Source organism: Petaurus breviceps, unplaced genomic scaffold (assembly GCF_028583685.1).
Source record: "Petaurus breviceps papuanus isolate PSGF00001 unplaced genomic scaffold, PetGlider_PUasm1.0 226, whole genome shotgun sequence".
NCBI classification, from domain to species: domain Eukaryota; kingdom Metazoa; phylum Chordata; class Mammalia; order Diprotodontia; family Petauridae; genus Petaurus; species Petaurus breviceps.
In genome coordinates, this window is record NW_027185890.1 from 7,491,617 (window position 1) to 7,498,240 (window position 6,624).

Here is a 6,624-nt window from a genome sequence, read left to right on the forward strand (position 1 = left end):
AAAAGGGAAAGAAAATAGGTACCCAATTACTACAACAGAGGTAGAAGATTATGGGGGGGGGGGGAAGGTAAGTCACAGGGACCAAACCCATTTACTGTAATGAAAGTACAAAGCAAAAATAGGAACAATTGAAAAGTTGACTTGATTCTGAATACCTGACCTATAGATTCACGAGTCCTTTGCTATGTTGGCAGATCAAATTGATCCAGAGCATAGACAGGACTGGGCTTGTAGGTGGGAATAAATACCAACAGCTGGGGACTGGAGAACTGCAAAGGCAAAAGGTCAAATTAGTCATTACACCATGCCAATTCTGAACAAATGTGCGCATGTGTTAAAGTCTAAGAGTTAAAGGGGTACCAGTTAGATAAATATCCCAGTCAACTGAAATTATACTTAATCATTCTGTGAATGAGTAGGACACCATCATAATCTACCGCACATATAGATTTGTATGTCTCAATGTCTTAAAGGGAAAATATAAACTCAAAATTTCTTCTAGATCACATAGCTAACTCAGCAACTTTTTAAGGTTATGTTATGGAGTAATTGCCTATTTGAACTGTTAAAAAGGGTTTACCTTAATAGGAGTTCTTTATACCAATTAAAACAGAAGTCTAACCAAAATCAAGTGAGCAAATAAAAAAAAAAAACATTTGGCTATAGGAAGGATAAATGTGGGTATGGCCAGGGCAAGAGTGACAGGCAATGGCGAACAGGGTTAAAACAAGATGAGGGTTCTTGCTTAGGCAGCACATATACTAAAATTGGAATGACACAGAAAATATTAACATGACCCCTGTTACAAGGATGACATGCAAATTCATGAAGCTTTCCACATTTTTATGAATATTTACAAAAATATAAGTTGTCTACATTAACTGAAGAGGAAATAAAATACTTAACCCGATTTCAGAAAAAGAAATTGAACAGGCCATTGATGAACTACAAAGGGATAAAATCTCCAGGGCCAGGTGGATATACTAGTGGATTCTATCAAACATTTAAAGAACAATTGATTCTAATACTCTACAAATTTTTTGGGAAAATTGGAGAAGGAGTCCTACCAAATTCTTTTTATAACACAAATATGGTACCGATACCTAAATCAGGAAGAGACAAAATGGAGAAAGAAAATTATAGGCCAATTTCCCTCATGAATATAGATGCAAAAATTTTAAATAAAATAAAAGTAAAAAGACTTACCACAGGGGTGGCCAGGTGGCACAGTGAGTAAGAGCACTGGCCCCAGCGTCAAGAGACCCGGGATCAGTTCTGGCCTCAGAGACTTCGCACCCACACAAAATAACTGGCCATGTAATCTTGAGCAAATTACTTAACCCCAATTTCTTAAGAAAAAAAAGATTTATCACAAGAATAATACACTTATATCAGGTAGGATTTATTCCAGGAATGCAAGGATGGTTCAATAATAGGAAAACTGTCAGTATAATTGATCATATCAACAATAAAACTAGGAGAAACCAAATGATTATCTCAATAGATGCAGAAAAGGCTTTTGACAAAATACAACACCCATTCCTGTTAAAAACACTATAATGTATAGGAATTAATGGGGTCTTCCTTAAAATAATAAGTAACACCTATCTAAAACCATCAGCAAGTACTATATGTAATGGGGAAAAGCTTCCACTAAGATCAGGGGTGAAATAAGGATGGCCATGATTACACCTCTTATTCACTTTTGCATTAGAAATGTCAGTGGTAGCAATAAGGGAAGAAAAAGAAATTGAAGGCATCTGATTAGGCAAAGAAGAGACTAAGCTATTACTCTTTGCAGATGATGATGATGATATACTCAGAGAATCCTAGAGAATCAAGTAAAAAACTACTGGAGATAATAAATAAATTTAGCAAAGTTTCAGGATATAAAATAAACCCATATAAATCCTCAGCATTCCTATATATTTCTAATGAAATCCAAAAACAAGAAATAGAACGAGAAATTCCATTTGAAGTTACTGTAGATATTATAAAATGTTTGGGAATATACCTGCCAAAACACACCCAGGACCATATGAACACAATTACAAAACACTTTTCACACAAATAAAGTCAGATCTAAATAACTGGAAAAACATCAGTTGCTCATGGCTAGGTAAAGCTAATATAATAAAAATGACAATTTTACCTAAATTAATTTACATATTTAGTGCCGTATCAATCAATCTACCAAAAAAAATCCTTTATAGAGCTAGATAAAATAGTAACAAAATTCATCTGGAAGAACAAAAGGTCCAGAATATCAAGGGAATTAATGAAAAGAAATGCTAGGGAAGGTGGTCTAACCATACCAGATTTTAATCTGTATTATAAAGCAGCAGTTATCAAAACTTAGTACTGGCTGAGGAATAGAGTAGTGGATCAGCAAAATAGATTAAGTACACAAGACACAGCAGTCAATGACTATAGTAATCTACTGTTTGATAATTCGAAAGACTCCATCTTCTGGGATAAGAACTCACTATTTGACAAAAACTGCGGGGAAAACTGGAAAATAGTATGGCAGAAACTGGGTATAGATCAATATCTTACACCATATACCAAAATCATGTCTAAATGGGTACATGATCTAGATATAAAGGCTGATAAGCAACTGGGAGAGCAAGGAATAGTTTACCTGTCAGATTTATGGAGAAGGAAAGATTTTATGACCAAACAAGAGTTAGAGAGCATTATGAAATGCAAAATGGATAATTTTCATTACGTTAAATTGAAAAGTTTTTGTACAAAAAAGTCAATTAACCAAGATTAGTAGGGAACTGGGAAATTGGGAAAGAATTTTGAAAACCAATATTTCTGATAAAGGCTATGTTACTAAAATATACAGAGAATTGAGTCAAATATATAAGAATACAAGTCATTCCCCAATTGATAAGTGGTCAAAAGATATGGAAAGACAGTTTTAAGATGAAGAATTAAAGATGTCTATAAGTATATGAAAAAATGCTCTAAATCACTATTGATTAGAGAAATGCAAATCAAAACAACTCTGAGATACCACATTTCACTGGTCAAATTGGCTAAGATGACAACACAGGAAAATAATAAATGCTGGAGAGGATGTGGCAAAACTATAACACTAATGCATTGTTGGCAGAGTTGTGAACTTATCCAACCATTCTGTAGAGCAATCTGGAACTTTGCCCAAAGTGCTATAAAAAGTGCATACCCAGCAATACCTGTTCTAGGGCTGTATCCCAAAGAAGTCATAGAAGTGCAAGAAGGACACATATGTACAAAAATATTTATAGCAGCTTTATTTGTAGTGGCAAAGAATTGGAAATCAAGGGGATGCCCATCAATTGGGGAATGGATAAACAAAGTGTGGTATCTGAATGTAATGGAATACTATTGTGCTATAGGAAATGAGGAGCAGCAGACTTCATAATAACCTGGAGAGACTTATATAAACTGATGCTGAGTGAGGAGAGCAGAACCAGGAGAACTTTGTACACAATTACAGACACATCATATGTGTGATGACTATCTTTGATAGACTGGGCAAGACTCATGATGGAAAGGATATCCACATCCAAAGAAAGAACTACATAGTCTGCAGATTGAAGGGAACTATTTGCTCTCTCTCATTTGTGTTTTGTTTTATCCCTTCTTTCTCATTGTTCACCCCATTGGTTATAATCCTTCTTTACAACATCACTAATGTTCAGCATGAAGTTACTTGTAGAACCTATATTTGATTACATGCCACTATGGGGGGAGGAGGGAGGAAAGAAACAGGAAGAAAATTTGAAACAAGAGTTTGTGGAACTGAATGTTGTAAACTAAAATTAATTAATTAAAAAAACAAGATGAATTTAGGGCTGTGTAAAGTAAATATTTTAAATCATTTTCTCTTATTTCTCAATCCTTTTGACTTTCTGTAATCATTCAAAATTCAATTTAGTAGAATGTAAGTTCCTGGAATATAGATGGTTTTGGTTTGATCTTTGAATCCTCAGTGCCTAGCAATGTCCATTAAGGTACTAAATAAATTTTGTTGCTTCTCCAAATTCAACATATATTAAATGTGTATTGTATGCGATGTACTCGATTTTCAAAATTGGCAATACTAATTTTGATTTCAGGTAGAACTGAGTGAGAGCAATGATTCAGAATTGACATACTCCTGCTCTTAGAAACACTATTAATTTAAAATCCTGTCCTTCCTTTCTAGTTTTGGCTAATTGAGTAAATAATTTTTATTCACACAAATTAAAGCAGCTGGCATAGTGGATAGTATGTTGAACTAGGAGTCTGGAAATGTGGGTTAAAATATTCTCCCATAAAAACAAATGAAAGCATTTTAGTCATGGATAAGTCAGAGCCCCTCAGAATCTCAGTTTCCTTATCTCTGTGATAGATGAGTTATTGGACCCCTATTTTATTCCACTCAATAGTAATGTTTGATGTGATTCCATAGGAGTAGTGGTTATACTTTGGTATAGTAAGCCTCAGAACTGTGGACTACAGATTTTAAATTCACTTGCTTAATCATAGGAAGCTAACCAGTGGACGTCCACCTTCATTTTTACTTGTTACAGTGACCAAGCCCAGCATGACAAAGTTGACTTAACACATGGAAACTCCCCCAGCTCTTCCTGTTGCCCCACCATCCCTTGTCATCCCTCTATTGACCAGCATGGGGAAATAAGCACAGCCAATGAGTGACCCTGGTTGCTGGTCTGCAGCCTGCCCTTCAACCTATCCTTTGGCCCTTGTAGATGTTCTGACTTCTGCTTAAAAGCCTTGCCCCATAAGCCTGCTCATTGGTTTAGTAGGACATCTTGAAATGACAAGATAGGTCTGCAAAGGTATGTTCACTAGCCCATTTGTCAACCAATGGGATTCTGTATTTTGTGTAGACACTCTTAGTGGGCCAAGAGCAAGGTCTATCAACCAATGTGATTCTGTACTTTTAGTCTGCTTCACCTGTATTGTCCAGGTATCAAGCATTACAAAACTAAAGCCATGGAGGAAATGGGCATCTCAGATAATGAGGAAGATTGGAACTCCACTTCATTACAGGGGGCCATAGACCATTGCCTGAGAGTTCTGTCTCAGTGTGTTTTTTTTCTTGATAATTAGACATTTTTGAAAATCTCCACATCTCTAAAACATGGTAAGGAACCCCCAATAACCCTACTTCAGAGTTAGTGTACAGAAAATGCTATGAAAATCTTAAAAAGTTGTTGCTGTTAGTCATGTCCAACACTTTTTAACCTGATTTGTGGCATTCTTGGCAAATATACTGAAGCAGTTTGTCATTTTTTCCTCCAGATCATTTTAAAGGTGAGGAACTGAGTCACAGTTAAGTGACTTGCCCAGGGTCACACAGCTACTAAGTTTGTGAGGCCAGATTTAAACTCAGGAAGATGAATCTTTCTGACTTCAGACCAGGCACCCTATCCACTGAGTCACCTAACTAACCCTTAAAAAGCTATATAAGTAGAAGTTACTTATAACATTTCTAGCTTATTATATTTATAAACATTACTTTTAAATAATTTATCTAATGAAATTAATGAAACATTTGCAATAGCCTTCTGAAGCTCACTTAGTTTGTATGCAAAGTTTTACTAAACAATACTCCCCTCAATTACATATTTTGTAATTTAGCCAAAGTCATGAAAGATGATTTCATCTTTGCATTTTTTTATTTTTCAAATGCTTTACTAACTTTTGATTTACATCATTCATTTCCGCCAGATTTTGAGTTACAAATTTTCTCTCCATTTTTCCCCTACCCACCGCCCCAAAATAGCAGTCCCACAGGATATCCCCTCCTCCAATCTCCTCTCTCCCATATTTTCTCCCATACCCCTTTCAACTTCTCCAGTGGATCTCTATGCCCCAGTGCATGTATATGTTATTTCCTAATTACATGTAAAACAGTATTAATAATAGAATATATATATATATATACATATATATATTATTGAATACTTGATTTTAAAATTTTGAATTCCAAATTCATTCCCTTCCTCCCTTGTCACCCAACCTTACTGGGAAGATAAGCAGCTTAGTAAAGGATGTACATGTGTGGCTAATGCAAAACAATAACATAGTAGATATATTGTAAAAGACTGACTATATTTCCCTCCCTCCTTTTCCACCTCCCACTTGTTCTATTCTCTACTTTGATCCCATCCCTTTTCAAAAGTGGGTGCTTCCAACTTCCTTCCCCCACCCCAGCCTGCAATCCTACCATCATTCCCCCTCTCATCCCCTTGCCCCCTACTCTCCTGCAGGGTGAGATACCCTATTTGGTGTGTATTTCATTCCCTCCTCAAGCCAAATTCAATGGGAATAAGGTTGACCCATTCCCTTTTGCCTTCCTATTCTTCCCCTCCATTGTAACCATTTTCCCTTGCCTCTTCTATATGAGATAGTTTACCCCATTCTGTATCTCCCTTTCTCCTCTCATTATATTCCTCTCTCACCTCTTAATTTCACCTTTTAAGTAGCAGGCCTTTCTGTTAAATTGGTCCTGTGCCCTCTATCTATGTATACCTGTAAACATATATACATACATTCACATGTGTTCATATGCCATATACGCTCATATATAGACACACACACATATATGTGTATATATATATA

At 35.7% G+C, this 6,624-nt stretch overlaps 1 non-coding gene across 1 annotated transcript; it reads left to right on the forward strand.

The window, feature by feature from the left end:
* Window positions 1-741: 741 nt before the first annotated feature.
* On the forward strand, window positions 742-845 carry LOC138166883 (U6 spliceosomal RNA). Its single transcript, XR_011169762.1, has one exon. It is a non-coding gene; the product is annotated as a U6 spliceosomal RNA (small nuclear RNA).
* The last annotated feature ends 5,779 nt before the right edge of the window (window positions 846-6,624 follow it).